Source organism: Copidosoma floridanum, unplaced genomic scaffold (genome assembly GCF_036245765.1).
Source record: "Copidosoma floridanum isolate Cflo_tuat_1 unplaced genomic scaffold, Cflo_Japanese_pri ptg000001l, whole genome shotgun sequence".
NCBI lineage: Eukaryota > Metazoa > Arthropoda > Insecta > Hymenoptera > Encyrtidae > Copidosoma > Copidosoma floridanum.
This window is the reverse complement of record NW_028321878.1, coordinates 13,514,308-13,518,808: the sequence shown is the minus strand read 5'-3', so window position 1 is coordinate 13,518,808 and position 4,501 is coordinate 13,514,308. Positions and strand designations below refer to the sequence as shown.

Here is a 4,501-nt window from a genome sequence, read left to right as displayed (position 1 = left end):
TTTTTCTGAAGGTGATTTAGAACTGAATTTGTTGTGAACAATGTCAAATAAAACTCTGAGAATTTGATTAAAGGAACACAATGAATTTTTAAGTATTTGAGCATAGTTATTAAATTCAAACGTGAGAAAAATTTTGTTTAAAATTGTAATTTTACTGTATATTTTTACAAAGAGTAATAATTTTTTGAGATTTTTGATAAAAAATGTTATTCTTTACTAAAAAAAAAAAAAAAAAAAAAAAAAAACAACTAACTTAGAAAAGCTTTCATCGTTTTGAACAAATTGACATCTTGTAGATTATTTATATTTTTTGATGTATTCAACCACAATATCTTGATAAAAATAGACAAACTCAATAACAATATATTAACAAAAATCATTTCATATTTTAATTTATTAAATTAGGAATTTCTTTAATTTCTACACTTTAATTGGAAATTAATTTTTTATAACTTATTTTTTGGATCAACTCCTTAGAACTATTTAATTTTATCTTCATTTAAGCTACGAATTTTTTTTTTTTTTTGGAGAATCTAGAAAAATTTTATTTAATTATTAACAAAGGTTCAGGCGAGATATTGATTCATACCAAACTTTTTTAATTATTACATGGTTAGAAGATTAATATCTGCAATACACAAACATACTAGACGAGTGATTGCTGAATTTTATTATGAGTACTAAAAGGCATAAAATAATGTTAAACGGTTATCTATTTTACGACATCAACTTCTATGTAGGAAAAATGAAATATTTATAATTGTTAGATCTCTTAATTATTCAATTTATGGTAAATCTTTTTACGCTTATTTCTACTGTTACGCTACTTCCCTCACACTCCCGAGTAAATGAATAGTTTTCATGATTTGATAATAAAAAGAAATATTTTTTAATAAAAATTTTTTAATTTTGATCAATTGTTAAATACATTTTTCGATATGGAAAGTTTAAAATTGATAATGATTTTTTTAAACATTCGAAAAAACTATAAATATCTTCTTTCAACTTACAGTAGAATATTCATCGTCGATAAGGCAGAAATTACTCTTTGGGCATGCTATTCAGTGGTTTCGGTAACTGTACTGCTGGGTACTACTTAACTCTGTAACTGAGCTGTTCCTCTCAAAGCGTTACTCTAGCCGTGCGGTCTAAGGCTCTGGCCTCACGCGTTTAAAGTCACCTGGTAGGGTTCAATTCTCCTACTCAAATAATAAATCGAAATTTTTTTTCCAGCAATTCATGCTATACTACTTTCAAATACAACAATCCACATACAGCTCCATGCTTGCGCCTCAATCGCTTGCATTGGCGTTCCCTAATGTGGAAGATTAAAGCTTGTGCTAAGCTATGTTCTGTTGCCTTTAACCCATGGCCATTTGAACACGCAGCCATGCAACAATTTTTTTTTTTTAAATTTTTAAAAACAAATTATTTCATTATTTTCAAACTCATAAATTATTTTTTTAATTTTTAAGAAATTGAAAACTATAAAAAAATTTATGTATCCTTCTCCTTAATCGTAGTGTCTACAAATTCATTTATTATTCAAAGTATGCGAAAATTTTCAATGAACCATTGTTTTTTATAAAAAAAAAAAAAAATGAAAAAAAAAACAATCAATTTTTCTACCCAGCTATCCCGACAGAGTCTAAAAAACATTATTCACCACTAACGCAACTTTTTCATCCCAAGCGATCCTTGTCGCATCCTCGAAAAAAATATCGCAAGAAGTTTTCTCGTGATGGAAAATGCCGGCGCAGTGATGAGTGGGTAGCGGTGGAGGTAGTGGCGTGAGAAAAAATTTTTTTTTTCTCCTCCCTATCCTGTACCATATTCTCATCAGCACGTGCCACGAGGAGGGGCTCGTCCGTTTCACCCACGCGGGGAATATAAGAAAGTTTGAAAAACGTCTCTGGAGTAAGTCAAGAGAAAATTAGCTCTCGCGAGCTCTGGGTACAGCTTAAAGCAGGAGGGAAGAGGAGAAGCAAAAAAGCGGTGGAACATTATTCTTCGCGTTTGCGCGCTTTCCGATTGGTTCGCTTGCTCGCTCGTTTTTTTTTTTTTTTTTTTTTTTTTTTTTTTTCAGACTGGAGGAAGAAGACAGGGAAGAAAATCAGTTTCTATGCGAAAAAGAAACTCTGGGAGCGAGGAGGGGAAAACTGCACTGCCTTGGTGAGCCAATATCTTTGTTCGGGCACTATGTTTATATGAGAGGACTTTGATTTTTCCTACTGGAGAATCTGGGCCATACGGTTTATTAAGTACTGTAGGAGAAGGAAAACCTTTTTCCCAATTCTGTGATGGTCGGCTTCGTTTTTAAGCGGCCCAAGTATGGGCACCGACTAAATGGCCAACAGAAAGAAAGTAGGAAAGGTAAGAAGTGGCTCCGAGATTTTAATTAAAGCCGGCTTGGCGGAATTTTCCGCTATCGCTACATATATATGGCATAACTGCAATTTGTAGACGGAAAATTAATTTTATTTCTTGAGAAGTGCATTTGTTTTTTATGATAAGTAGTGAGTTGAATTTTCATTTTCTTAGTACAGATTTTTTACTTTTGCATTTTTGTTTTGATCTTGTGACATTTATTCGAAATCCTCTTATGTCGCAATGCAACCTTATACATAAGAATTGTATTATTAAATGTTCGTTAAAAGTCCACAGATATTGTGAACAAATTTCATTGTGGCACACTAGTAAGACTTTTCGATATTCCTTTTAAAATTACAAAACATTCATGAAATATGTAATAAATTAGGTATGACAGTTGAAAAAAAAATTTTTTTTTCTAAATTTTATAATAAATTTTTACAAACATTCTAAAAAATATACTTTTTCTCCTTGATTTTGCAATTAAAAAACTCTGAAAAATAGCCTCTTTACTTTAAAAACTTTTTATCTGTCTTTCTACTGTTTTTTTGAAATTTGTGTATTGAAAAATACATTTTTTTAAGCTTATAATTTTTTAGCAAGAACATAATTTACTAAATAATAATCTAAAGCGTTTTATTTTAATTTTAAATCTACATTGCTCTAAAATAAGTTTCTCATATTTAATAAAAGTTCGGAAAGGCTTAAAAAAAGTGACACACCCAATTTATTACAAAAAATTTCTTTTTTTTATTTTTCACTCAAATTTATATGAATTTCGTTAAAAATTTACGAATCAAAATTTTTTTTGTCAAATTTTCAATCACATTAAAAAATAAATTAAGAGTTTTCAATAAAAATGACTATAATTTAATTTTTAAAATTTATTACATAACAAAACGAATGATTTATAATTATATAGTTATTTAAGTGGACCAAACAAACTAAAATTTTTCTTAAAAAATTACCAATGATTCATCGCCATTGAAGGATAGACAATAATAGGTATCTAATAATTTGCTCAAAACTGCCTCGGATGCAACGACTCCGTGGCGCAACGGTAGCGCGTCTGACTCCAGATCAGAAGGTTGCGTGTTCAAATCACGTCGGGGTCACATGTACCAAATTTTTAAAATTTTTTATAATAATCTATCAAACAACTGTACTGTCCAAGAACTATTTCATAAAATAATATAAGTACTTTGTCAGCAAATAATTATGTTAATTCTGTTGCAACTCAAATGAATTACAATAATAGATACGTTTAAATACAAATAATAAGTTTCAAAAATCATTCTATTTAAAAAAATTAGTTTTCACGTTACCACAATTTTTTAAATAATTTTTCGTTACGTTAAGACAGGTCACTTGCATATCGTACGTTACAACACGTTAGCTACATACAAAAAAAAAGTAAAATTCATTGAATTGGAGGAATAATTGACATAATATAACAGTACAACGTAAAAATGATGTGGAATGTTACTATTTCTTGTCATTGTCTAAACAATTATTAGACTAAAAACTGTACTTGATTCAAGGTTATGACATTATATACATAACATGCAATTGCATTCTTCATTTCATGGCCGCATTAACATACTATGCATACGTTATTAATAAAATTTTTTTGTTAAAATTATTTATTTATTGTTATTATAATGTTTAAATTAAAAATTATATATATGAGAAAAAAAAGAAAATATACATAGTGAGTATATTTAAATAAGCAGACAGATTAAAGAAAAAATATGAGCAAAAGTTAGTTTTTTTTTTTTGGTAGACTAGCATATGCTTATTATATTGGGCGTTAAACTTGTAGTTTTTTCTTCATCAATTAAGTCAGAGTCAATGAGGAAGTAAAAAATTTAGTGATGAGCTTCCAACAGATTGTATGCTTATATGAACTGACTCAACTATAGTTGTCAGTATGCTTATTGACTAATAAAATGTAAAATCATTTATAAGTGGATGTAAACAAAGTAGTTGTAATAATTAAGTGCGTGTGATAACTTATTAAAAAATTTTAAAACTATTTTTTTAAACAATTCTACAAAACTAAATTAGCTGTAGTAAAAATTTTTTATTTCTCGACTCATTGATTTCGCTCTACGATCATTTTTAACTTGGC

At 28.5% G+C, this 4,501-nt stretch overlaps 1 non-coding gene across 1 annotated transcript; it reads left to right on the top strand.

Moving 5' to 3' along the window:
- Window positions 1–3,413: 3,413 nt before the first annotated feature.
- Window positions 3,414–3,485, top strand: TRNAW-CCA (transfer RNA tryptophan (anticodon CCA)). The gene has a single exon. It is a non-coding gene; the product is annotated as a tRNA-Trp (tRNA).
- Window positions 3,486–4,501: the final 1,016 nt, after the last annotated feature.